The sequence below is a fragment of the Dermacentor andersoni genome, chromosome 6, assembly GCF_023375885.2.
Source record: "Dermacentor andersoni chromosome 6, qqDerAnde1_hic_scaffold, whole genome shotgun sequence".
NCBI classification, from domain to species: domain Eukaryota; kingdom Metazoa; phylum Arthropoda; class Arachnida; order Ixodida; family Ixodidae; genus Dermacentor; species Dermacentor andersoni.
In genome coordinates, this window is record NC_092819.1 from 143,914,607 (window position 1) to 143,927,867 (window position 13,261).

The 13,261-nt window shown below is 49.0% G+C and overlaps 1 protein-coding gene and 1 pseudogene across 1 annotated transcript in view; both read right to left on the reverse strand.

Moving 5' to 3' along the window:
* Nucleotides 1–13,261, reverse strand: part of LOC126523383 (membrane metallo-endopeptidase-like 1) — a 173,968-nt gene that overhangs the window by 154,210 nt on the left and 6,497 nt on the right. The gene's annotated exons all lie outside the window — the stretch shown is intronic.
* LOC126523385 (uncharacterized) overlaps nt 4,267–13,261 on the reverse strand; it is a 122,679-nt pseudogene continuing 113,684 nt past the window's right edge.

Below are 13,261 nucleotides of genomic sequence, written 5' to 3' on the forward strand. Positions count from 1 at the left end.
GACATCAAGAGAAAAAAAATGGAGCTGGGCAAGTCATGTAATGCGCTGGTTAGTTAACCGTTGGACTATTAAGGTTACGGAATGAGTTCCAAGAGAAGGGAAGCACAGTAGAGCATAGCAGAAGACTAGGTGAGGCGATGAAATTGGGAAATTCGCGGGCGCTAGTTGGAATCGGTTGGCGCAGGACAGGGGTAGTTGGAGATCGCAGCCCTGAGAGAGAGGCCTTCGTCCTACAGCGGGCATAAGATAGGCTGATCATGGTGATGATGATTAAATATATACGGCAATTTTCGCACACGAGCAACGCCGCCGACGCCGACACAGGATTTTCTGCGACACAGGGCTTCTAATGCGATCACGTTAATACTGCGAAATTCTCACCAGCAACCGGAAACTTAAGATCTTTCTCGATCCACCCAGAGTATCCTAAAAACGCAGCGATGATTTCAAGGACATTCTTGTGTATGCCAAATTAAGGACAAAGACGAAGCGCACGTCTTCTCTATGTGGCCGGCCAGGTGTTCTACATGCAAACATGTTCAATGGACTACTACAGCAAAAAGTACAGCGTCAGATTGCCTTCACAAGGTAGCTTGTAGTTTCCCCTGCACATCAATCAACGTAGTGCACTCTCTATAATGCGCCGCGTGTAACTAACAATGCATAGGTGAGGTTGCACAATCCCCCCAAGGCTCAGTGGCCATCGCGCAGATACAAAACACAATTTACCTAAAGCAGTCGCCAGCGAATTCAATGAGCAGTCATATATTCGGCAAATCAATGCTTTACATACAACAAACTAATTTTCATTCTACTCGTGACAGTATTTACACGTGGTCACACCTGACACACAAATGTAAACAGCTACACCCAATGGGAATCAATTTCGCACGTGTCAACTTAGAATCGCTAAAAGCTGCAACTTAAACCTCAAATTATCACATCATTATCAAAGGCACAAAACACGTTATGCCATTAACTAACATCTTCCCTTAACCTAACCTATTCCTCCTTTGCAGTTCTTCCTTTCCTACATCCTGTCACTCAATTTAATATTCTCTTGCACGCTGCTCCGCATATATCAACCATACGAGCCTTTTCCCATGTACACCTGCCCCCACCCTCTTCTGCTGTCACCCTCCTATTTGCTCGTCCGCTTTTCTTTCTGTCCCTGTTTCCCTTTTTTTTCCTTCATTTCCTTTATTTTTTTTCTGTGATCCTCATCGATACATGCCAGAACACCTTTTTCGGCGCCTCGACCACACAGGGCCGTGCCATTTGTGCATACTGTCGTAACAACGCCTACGCCGAACTACTGAGGCAAACGTCCCTTGAAAGATCAAGCCGCTGCCTTCCAACTATTCCATCCATTGACCCCAGACTCTGTGTCACCATCTTAACCCCTGCAAAATTAGCCGACGCACTACGGCTACGCTACTCAAGGCAATTCTTTCAACTGATGTCTTTTCGTTACTCGCGCACTGACTGGCTTACCGACTCCACTAAAACACACGCCGCCGATTATATCTACGGCTTCTGTTCAGGTAAGAAGGTTCCCTAACCTCTCACTCCCCCAACACCCTCTTATGTCCTTTTTACAGCGAAATTTTCTTTGCCTCTTCCTTTGACTTTCCCACTCCTGCTGCTGCTGTAGCTATCTTGCACGACGCTTCGGAGGTGGTTCAGAGCGCATGTACACATGAAGTGTAGCAGAAAGGAAAGGAGACGCGAGAAACTAGTTTGGACCATTCCATCGCGTTGCATGTGCACAATGCCATCTGGCGCTCCCTGGGTGTCGCCAGATTTGCATCTTCACAGCTGTAATCATTCCTGAAGGCCCGCAAAAGGATTGGAGAAACTGCAGTGCTTATTTTTCTACTAACATGCAAGGAAACGCTATTACTATAGATAAGACAGCGGTTTCCAGGAAACTGGATAAATTTAATTTCAAAGTAGGTACGTTTCTGCTATTTCTGAAAAATAAACCCCATGCATGCAAATATGCCCAGCGGACAACTTACGCAGGGCGTAGAGAAACAGAGCTGCATTAATTTAAGCACAGCACACGGTCTAGACGCCACTACGCAAGCGGTCGCACTTCAAATCAACACTGCCGCGCCCGCCGGGGTTGCTTTACGGCTATCGCATTGCCCGATATCGCCGGTTTGATCCCGGCCGCGGCAGCCGCATTTCGACGGAGGCGAAATAAGTAAAACGCTAGTGCACTTACTCATAGGTGCACTTTAAAGAACACCACGGTCACCGCCTTTCCGGAGCAACCGTTCTACCATCTGAGCTAACCAGGCGGCTAGCAGATGGCAGGGCCAAGTCGGACCAACGCCCGCGTAAGGCGGTGGTCCCAGGTTCGAGTCCCGGACAAGGGCAAATTTTTCTTCAACTGCGAGGATATTCTGTCGAGGAAGCTGTATTGGTTTCCTTTGTAGCAAAGCTACAATTGGGTGGATGCCTCATTTTCCTTTAACTAACACCGGGGTGTCGAAATTAATCCAGAGTCGCCACTACGGTGTGCCTCATAATCCTATAGGGGTTTTGGCAAGTATAGCCAAAAAATTCCATTCCAGTATAATACTTCTGCCACGATGAGATGTGAGATGCGAGGTAATGACAACGCTCAACCCTCTCAGAGGCTATGAAATATGGCACACAACAACGCCTCAAGCAATCTCCTTTCGAGGTGCGTCCTGCGTGCAGCAGTGGTGCATGCAAGGTAATCTCCAACATCAACACACCACTCCCGTGTTCGATTAAACGTCGAAGAAGTTAATCAGTCGCTGTCAACATCACCGCTAATAATCGTCAATCAAAGCAAACAGCACAGAAAGCTTCGCTTAGATCGATTCCTGCAGTGCATGGGAATCGATGTCTTCGTTTTTCTTTCTTTTCTGCCGCCTTCCTACTATCCCGCTCTTGTATTCTCGTCTTAGAAACCACGCCTAGACAGGCCAAGTGACGGCGCTCATTTTCTGTTCAGTCTCTCCCTTTACAGCCAGCCACCAGTGACAATAACAGCACGTGATATCACTCGAAATAGATAGATAGATAGATAGATAGATAGATAGATAGATAGATAGATAGATAGATAGATAGATAGATAGATAGATAGATAGATAGATAGATAGATAGATAGATAGATAGATAGATAGATAGATAGATAGATAGATAGATTCAAAGTACCTGAAGAATGCTTCACATTAAAGCGGCGGAATCCATCTCGCGATGATGGTTGCATGTAATGCGTTTATCATTGAATCAATATAGCGACAGAATGTATTCCAGTCGTCCGCACTACTCATGCATGTTACTAAAGTTGCTAGTTGGGCCCGGTGGTGTGCCATTAGAACGTATAACATTGAGCGTAAAATACACGGACAGAAGCATGGAACGAGGATACACACTCAGCGCAATTTACTATAAATAATGTTGTGTCGAAACCATCGTGACCTTTTATCTAAAGCCGTACACGAATGTACATGCCCCGAGAAAAGTTATTCCAGACGTATGCAGCCACTCAGGTATGCTGTTTCTTGAGCTGGCAATGCAATCTATGCCGCACTGATGCAATTGTCTTCAAAAAAAAAAAAAAAAAAAAACATTATGGGGTTTTACGTGCCAAAACCACTTTCTGATTATGAGGCACGCCGTTGTGGAGGACTCCAGAAATTTTGACCGCCTCGGGTTCTTTAACGTGCACCTAAATCTAAGTACACGGGTACCTGTCTTCCAGATTTGAAATATTGCGTGCTTCTATTATCGAACGTGACAGTTCATTTCCATTTTTTTTTTTTTTTGCAGTTATTGTGCGCTTGACAAGCAAATGGTTTCCATGCGTACTCTTTGCAGTGAATGGCTAACCAATAACCTATTTTATTATTTACATTATTACGGCGTAAGCCTTTAGTGGCTCATGAGTGCCTGGGCGCAATCCGTGGTGGACGCAGGAAAGCGGCGATCACCGGCAAAAGTGGCAAGGAGAGGAGGCCAAATCCAAGCAGCGCTGTGCGAGTGGGCGCGTGGGAGAGCGCGGACATGCGCGTGGGGGCGCACGCACATCGGCGACAAACCTTGCCGCCATATGGCTGTGACTGCTTCCCATGCTCGCAGCCGCTACGGCGTCCGTTCCCAGAACAGTTCAGACAACAGCTACAGAGGCATTCATAGACAGGCTTTCGCATATCGCATTGCATTGGATTGGGAAAACGTTTATTGAGCCTGCAGTAAAGCGCGCAGGCGCGCTTTGGACGTGGCCTACGTCGTTATTGTGGCGGGTGCTCTGCGAGGATCCCCGCTCACCGTTGCCGGCTCGCCAGGCTCCTGCCTAGCCAGCGCCTGGATGACCTGCTGGACGGCCTGGAGTTGTTTTTCTTGGTCGTCGCTCCGCATCGCTTCCTCGAGCTGCGGCGGTATACGTCCTCAGTTAGCTTCGTTTGGATGTTTGGAGCAATCCCATAGCATGTGCTCGAATGTGGCCGTCACCCTGCAGCACGCTCTGCAGTTGTCATCGGGGTGAGATTCTGGGTACATCCTATGCAATAGCGCCGGGCTTGGAAGCGTTCTCGTTTGTAGTTGCCTGAAAAGCACGGCCTCCGACCTGCTCAGCCCTTTGCAGGGCGACGGGAGAAGCCTGCGGGTCAGCCGTAAGGCCTTGGTCAGTTCATTATAGCTGGTCATCCTGTCTTTGGCGCTGAACCATAGTGGGCGGCCGTTGTCTTGGGCGCGGTCGGTTAGTCCTGACGTTCGGGCGTGTGCCGTTTCGTTGCGATTGGCATTCTTCTCCGACGCTTGTCCTGCTTGCGCCGGGAACCACTTGATTCGAGTCCTCTTGTCGCGGTCTGCCTGTTGGAGCAGGATGCGTGCCGCCAGTGGGGCAATTCTTCCTTTGGCGTAGTTCCTCACCGCCGGCCTGGAGTCGCTTAGGATCGTGTGGCATTCTCGGTATACGATGGCCAGGGCGATGGCTATTTCTGCAGCTTCCTCCACTTGCTTGCTCGATGTGCTGGCGGCCGCCCGCACGTTGCCTCCGGAGTCGACCACTGCGATCCCGAAGCCGTTGTGGCCGGCATATTCGGCTGCATCCACGTATCTGGCGCCGGGGTATTCCGCGTGCAGGTCCGTCAGGGTCTTGGCTCTAGCGCGTCTTCTCCCTTCGTTGAATTCCGGGTGCATTTTCCTCGGAAAGGGGTCAACCCGCACGTTCCGTCGTACATGGTCGGGGACGGGGCATCTGGATCCTTGCTGTTCGTAATAACCGATGCCTAGATTGCACAGGATCTTTCTGCCGGCCTGTGTTGATGACAGTCTTTCCAACTGAGCGGCTCTTTGCGCTTCGCTGATCTCGTCGAGCGTGTTGTGTATGCCCAGCTGGAGGAGACGTTTTGTGTTGGTAGTTTCGGGTAGATTGAGGGCTGTCTTGTAAGCCCTCCGGATTAGCGTGCCTAGCTTCTTCTCCTCGCTTTTCATCCACTTGTGGAAGGCTGCCACGTACACTATGTGGCAGAGTGCGAAGGAGTGTATGTCTTATGAGATTTTCCTCCTTCATGCCTCCCTTCTTGGTGGTAACGCGCTTGAGCATTCTGGTCGCGTTGGCCGCCTTTCCCGTAATGCGGGTGGCGGTGTCTCCGTTCCTGCCGAGCACTTCGATCGACATGCCCAGGACGCGGATCTTGCTGACCATCGGTATTGTGTTACCATCCCTGGTGCGGATCTCGATCTTTTCATGTTCCCTTTGCTTCTTGATTCTGTGCGTTTTGATCGGTTGGTAAACCAGGAGCTCCGACTTACTTGGGGAGCAACGCAGTCCGGTACCCTCCAGGCTTTCTTCGATCGTGTCGACGGCCGTCTGTAGTGTGGATTCTATGCGGGCATCACTGCCCCCGTCCACCCACAGCGTAATGTCGTCCGCGTATATCGTGTGCTTCAGTCCTTCAAGCTGGCATAGTCTTTTGGCAACTTGAATCATAACAAGGTTAAATAGCATGGGTGAGATGACGGAGCCTTGGGGAGTGCCCTGGCTCCCTAATGTCTTCTCTCCCTAATGTATCCCTAAAACGCGACGAGCGAATGCCGAGAGTGATAACACGGGAGTGTTGCTTGCGCCGGCAGGACGCGTAAAAGATAGCATGGAGGAGCTCAAGAACATGACATTTATGTATTCTGAGCGACTGAAAACAGGCTTTGCACCCACGAGTCTGACTTGAGTGCGATTAGAAGGCATTCTGCGAGCGTGTAACATGATCTGGCTGAGCCTGTGTTGTAGCCACCTTTGTGTACTTGGCGTACCATCGTGTCGACTGAGGCCAAGTTGTTTTGGAAACGCGCAGTCACCCGTGTATTTGTGCACTTAAAGTGCAGGAAATAACGCCCGGAAAAGGAGGGGTGCTTGAATATCGGATGTTCAGATTTTATGGCATTGTTTGGGAGGAGTCCTTGCTGCGAAATGTACGTAAAAGTGAATTTATCAGTAATGCCGCTCATTCACCACTTACGCACATTTCGCCGCTACACGCAATACTCCTGTTAGGTCAATATACCAAAATGATACATGCTTGTAATTTACTTTCTTTCAGCTGATGGCATCCGGTGGAGCTTCGTACGGCAACGACGGCTGCTTACCTGGTGCCACAACTTTGGATGAATGCAGAAGCCCGGAACGAGCATTTATATAGAGCAAAATTAACATTTCGTTATTTCAGAAGACGTCTTTCGTTTTCTTTACGAAATTGCACCTGACAGATTCGGCGCAGTCTTGTAAAGGCAATCGCAATCATTTCTACTAAATGATGAAACGATTCCACGTCAAGGCCGCGCGTGGTTCAGCAGAAGCGAAAAAAAAATAAAAAAATAAATGAATGCCGCGCCCGGCAGTGTGTGTAGTGACTTTTGAAGGAGAGGAAGAGAGAAGTGCAGTGCCGTAACTGTTTCTCAGAGGAGGTCACCTCAACAGCACTGCACAGGGAAAGGGGAGTGGGGAGAAAAAGATCAGGGAGAGAAGGAAAAGAAGGCGAAAAAAAAAAACAAGAAGGTTGAAGAAGCAATGCGGGGCTTACAGCCGCGCTCTCAGCTGCGTGTCAACAAAAGTCAAGTACGGCACGAAGCACTTTCTTGACAATGGAAGGGTGGGCTGCCGGAAAGAGAAGTGCTCCCTCCGAGTCACAGGGCAGTCCCACACGACGGTATGATGCAAGGAGCGCAGTGCGCTCAACATCGAAGGCCGGGCAGAGGAGCAGAAGGTGCTCAAGCGTCTCCTCCTCGCCGCAATCCAAGCACGCGGGGCTGCCGCTTCCGTGCAGTCTGTGCATCCTGGCGGCCGTGTTGTAGCAGCCGACGCGCAGCCGACGGAGAAACGAGCGGTCCGCGCCCGGCAGCGGAGCCGGCGCGGCGTGTACCAATTGGTGTTCTAAACGCGCGTGCCCAAAACCGAAACCGGAAGGAGTTAATACCATCCGCTTGGTGTGCTACAGTCAATTCGGCCGCTGGGTGGCCGCTGGGCTCTATGGGAGTGTCCGCTCTTGTTGAAATTTTTTTCTCTATGACATCACACTCGATTAGCGCGGACAGTCGCTGTCAAAACGCTGGTGTGACCAAGCACGGCGGCAGTAGCCAGCGACGTGACTGTGCGATCTATCGCTTCAACGCGAGAGCGACAAGAAAAATTGGAGGACGCTTAAGCTTCGCCTTCAAGAGTGGAACGTCGACCCGCCGAGGGGTGTACGACAATGCGCTACGATGCAACGATCACTTACGAGGTGCCCCGCATCGGACTTTGCACCCACCAATCACGGGGTGAGCGTCGAGCAACGCAGCGTTCGGCGCGGCAACGAAACGTGCGCCTGAGCAAGCGGAACGAACCAAAGAACTCGGTTTCTCGGAGGGGGAAACGATCTACGCCAGCCAAACGTCGTGATCGGCACGGGCAGAGAGATAGACAGATAGTGATCTAAAGAAAGGAAGGACGCTTGATTCTGCAAACCGTGAGGGAGCACGGCGAAGCGTCGTCAGGGGAGAGGGAGTCCGGGCCGCGACGCGCCTCGTAACGGTCCCCGCACAACCCCAATGCTAAAACCCCTCAATTTTTCAAAAGTAGCGCCATTTTTTAGATCTTTCCGCCACCCCGCTCACCCTGGCGCGTCCTCCTCCACGCTCCTGTCGCCCCAGCCTCCTCCGCTCCCCCATTGGCCAATCTGTGTCACGTGGAAGCAGGCGCCGCGCTTTTGTATATGTTTTCTTTCCAGCGCGGAGCAGGCGCCGCGCGTTTGTATATTTTTTTTTTCTTTCCAGCGCGCGCGACCTCCACTGTTGGGCCTGCGCGACGAAAGTACGGCAGGCGGACTGATGGAGTGCGTTAGCGTAATAGAATGTGTAGGGCCGAGAACTTAATTGCGATGCCGTGCTGCTGCGCCTTCGGTTGCCGCAACAGACACAGCGAGGGCAAGAAGCTTTTTGCTTTGCCGTCCGGCGGGCGCAACGCAAAAAGAAGTGTGGATTCGCAGGATCGGGCGGGCTGACTTCGAGGAAGTGGCAAAGAACGCACTGCTTAGTGAAGTAATGGCCACGGCTACTCACAACCTCTTATTTCGAGCCTAGTTCACGCCTTCCGCTTCGAAAAAGTGTGTGTTCATGCTCTGCGTGGTTTTTAGCGCGTTGTTTGACTTTGTTTTTTTCGAATGTGCTCTCTTTGTTTCATGTAGTTTCGTCTTGCGGTGAAATGCACGCATCTGCAGCTGGCCTGTGACATAAAAGCGACTTTATTCAGGGTGTGTTTTGAGCTCCACCAGAAGTTAGCACAATCTCGACGCTTTTGCAAGGCTCAATATGACTTACGATGCAGTCTGTTGGCTTCGAATGTATGCCCGCATGTATTGATTTGGTTTGCGGTGGTTAACGTTTTTAACGTTCCGAAGCGACTAAAGCTAGGATGCCGGTCGTAGTGGATGGCTCCGGATAACCTTATCTAGCTCGCCTGGGGATGTTTATCGTGCACTTTGATCCTAGAGTCGTACGTGGGCCGGTAAATTCCTCGTTGGCGTTTCATAATACTCGCGCAGGCGCGCTAGCGCTGCTTTGGAAGTTGGCGCCTCGGCGCGATTGTATTTCTTGAATAAATTTTATTTACTAGTTGTAACACCTTGTCATTATTTCGTATTGTTGACGGCGCGGCGCCTCCAGGCCACCAAAGCTAGAACCAGGGCTGGATGGGGCTCGCCGAAGCCTGTGCATGCCAAGTGGGTATAAGATCGCGGACAGCCAGTTTTGTATGCGAACACTCCCTGCGACGCCAGCATTATTGTAATGTCACGTGCTCTTCAGAGGCCTCCGTTAGCCATTACATGTGCCCTCCTGAAGCAGTACTTGTAAAAAAAAAACATATCGTCACGATCATCAAAGCACACCGCAATGAAAAAAACTGCCCTGTTGCCAGGCATTGCTGACCGCACACAGCCATTCCGGCTGTGTGCGGTCAGCAATCTCTCACGCGCCGGCCGAACAAAAGTATCCTGCAGGTACGTAAATGAACCTACGAAACCACGTACACATAGTTTCACGCTGTCAACACCTGAAACATGGTAATTACGCGCGTGTTTGAGTGCACCGCGTGCTTGCGTCGTGTTTCAGCAACACGAACTCTGAACGTCGCGCGCTTTACGCTTTAATTACGCCTTGAATAATGGCCCTTTTCTCTATTTCTTCCGCAATTCCAACACGAAATTCTAAAGGCCAGTTACCAACTGACGAAAAAGATCTCGATTGAAAAAAATGCTCCGCAGGGCTCGAACGAACTTTTCTGCGGATTTCCTCCCGTAGCGTATTAGCTGTCGTCTGCTACGGCAGGCCCACCACCGACGGCGCCACCGTCGAGGCCGCGCCGAGCGGTGGAAGTGGGAAGTGGATGGATGGATGGATGTTATGAGCGTCCCCTTTGGAACGGGGCGGTGGGTTGCGCCACCAAGCTCTTGCTACTATGCCGCCTAATATCCTACCTAGGTTAACCAATGAAAAAAGAAAAAAAAAAAACACTATGAACTACCGCGTCCAAACTTTCTGATCCCCTATTGCGAATTGTGCTTTTGTACGTCTCCGTCTTTTGTCGTTTCCCTACTTTTCTTCCACTTACTAATGTCTATTGCGGACCTGTTTGCTTTACCACTGCTCCCGCTGAACCCAAGGGCTTCAAGGAGGCCAGTGGTGCCTAAATCGACCGCTGGGTAGACGTCTTCACATTCTAATAAAATATGCTCCGTCGTTTCCCTAGCTTTACCGCAGCAAGCACATGCTCTTCTTCCTTCTTATATCTCGCTTTATAGGTGCGTGTTCTAAGGCATCCCGATCTCGCTTCGAAAAGTAATGAGCTTCCCTTTGAGTTATCCTAAATGGTTTCTTTCCTGATTTCGTTTTTTCCTCTTAAGTAGTTACTCATGGCAGGTTTCTTTTCCATTGCCGCCACCCATGAGATTAATTCAGCCTCTCTGACTTTCCGCTTGACCTTCCTTGCTGTGTTGCCCACCCCACAGGCCGCATACTTGCTGGTAAGCTTCCTAGTTCTTTTCCTCCACTGTGAATCAATGTTTTGCCTGTACAGATACCTGAACACTCTCCCGGCCCATTTACTTTCTTCCATATTCCTCAGCCGTTCTTCATACTCAATTTTACTGCGAGCTTCCCTCACTTCAAAACTAGTCCAGCCCATATCCCCCTGCACCGCTTCATTTGTAGTCTTCCCGTGTGCGCCCAATGCGAGGCGACCCACTGACCTTTGGTTCCCGTCGAGTCCTGATTGTACCCCTGATTTAAAGCAAACAATCGCATTTCCAAAAGTAAGTCCTGGAACCATTACCCCTTTCCACATACCTCGGAGGACCTCGTACCTATTGTATCCCCATAGCGCTCTGTGCTTCATTATGGCTGCATTTCTCTTCCCCTTGACTGTTATGGTTTTTTCCTGTGTTTCCATATATCCATTGCCTTCGTTTATCCATATACCAAGGTATTTATATTCTGTTACCCGAGGTATTTCTTGGCCCTGTATCTCCACTGTCTGTTCACTGTTTTCATTGAATACCATAACACCTGATTTTCTAACACTAAATTTCAAACCTAAATTGTTGCCTTCCTGTCCACAGATATTAGCCAGACGTTGCAAATCGCTTTCCTTGTTAGCGAGAAACACAATGTCATCCGCATAAAATAAACCTGGAAGTTGCTGCTCTATTACTGTACCTGCCTGTTCGTAGGAGAGATTAAACCCGATATTACTTCCTTCCAGCGCCCTCTCCATCCTCACCATGTACATCATAAACAGCAGAGGAGATAAAGGGCACCCTTGCCTCAGTCCCTTGTTGATATGAACTTTCTCCGCGCTCCTCATCCCTTCCCATTCAATGCAAACGGTATTTTCTAGGTAAATCTCTCTCAAAAGCTGTATACAATCGTTACCTAAGCCTTCCCCTTCCAGAATATCCCACAAAATGTTGCGGTCTACGTTGTCGTAGGCTCCTGTAATGTCTAAAAAGGCCACATACAACGGTCTGCTTTCTGCTTTTGATATTTCAATACACTGAGTAAGAAGAAACAAGTTATCGTCCAAACGCCTACCTATTCTGAAGCCATTCTGAAGCTCTCCCAAAATGCCATTATTCTCTGTCCATGCTTGAAGCTTTAATTTGATTGCCTGCATTGCTAGCCTGTATATTACCGATGTAATGGTCAACGGTCTATACGAGTGAATTCTGTCTTTCTCCCCCTTACCTTTATAAATTAAATTCATTCTACTTTGTCGCCAACTGTCTGGTATCCGTCTATCTTTTAAAGTTTTTTCCACTGCTTTCACCAGAGCTTCCTTACTTTTTGGTCCTAGTTCATTTATCAGCTTAACGGGAACCTCGTCTAGCCCTGTGGCTGTGCGCTTAGGAATTTTCTCTTCCGCTTTCTTCCAGTTTAAATTTGTCAGAACCAGCTCCTTTTCCTGGGTCTCTTTCATGCTCTTTTTTTCCTCAAATACAACCTCGTCATTGAATGTAAAGCCCCTTGATAATTTGAAAGTAGCGACACTCTCCTCCTCACGGCGCTTTCCTCCTCGATTCTCCTCGCCCGCCGGCTGCGCACGGCACGCTATTCCTCCTCGGCTCCCGCGGACGGGCCGCAGGATTCTATGGAGGTGTGTTATTTTGGGCCAGTTGCGCGCCCCAGTGGGGTTGAAAATATTGAGAAATGCTAATAACAGCATCGATAATGCTGGAGGCAACGTTTATGAGGAGGTTGGTTTTTTCTTAAAGCCGTATTAGCGGGGTATACTGGTTTAAAGAGAGTTTTGAGGTGAGTTCTATACTCCAGACAATTTTTCTGCCACACGATCAGACGCTTTACTTCGTGCGTCTGATCTAGTATTGCTTGTGACACATCCCTTTGTGTGTGGCTTATTAAGCGAAAGCCTTAGACCTCTGTTTCAAGGCCCCGTTGTGAGCTACATAAAATATCACGTGACCGAAGGAAGGCGGCAAGCGAACCAAAGCATATGCAGCCGCGTATAAGAGATGATTAATGATTAGCAAAGTAATGATTGATTAGTGATTGGATTAAGATGAATTCGCGTGAATTAAGGATGATTAAGGTGGATTAAACTCGATGAAGGTGCATTAGGGTGAATGAAGGTGGATTAAGGTGCATAAAGGAGGACTAGGTTGGATTAAGGTCGATGAGGTTAATTAGGGTAGATGAAGGTGCGTTGATGTGCAATGAGGACGATCATAGTGGATTATGGTGGATTAAAGTGCACAAAGAAGGATAAGGGTGAATTAAGAGGAATTAAGGTGTATTAAAGAAGATTATGGTGGGCTAGGGTGTATCAAAGTTAATGAGGAAGCATTACGGTTGATCAAGGAGAATTAAAGTGCATTAAGGAAGGTTAGAGTAGATTAAGGTAGATGAAGGTGGATTAGGGTGCATTAAGGAGGACTTTCATGGATTACGGTGGAACAAAGTGAATGAAGGAGGATTGAGGTCGATGAATGTGCATTAGGAAGATTGTGGTAGACTAAGCGGTCTTTATACTCAATGAACCCCAATTCACCTTAGTCCACCCTAATCCACCTTAATGCTCCTTCATCCACCTTAATACTCCCAATCCACCTTAATCAACCTACATCGCCCCCAATGCAACTTAGCCTACCCTATGCGGTCTTAATCCTCCTTTATCAACCGTTATCCATCATAATCCGCCTTAATCCTCCTTCATCCACCTTAATCCTTA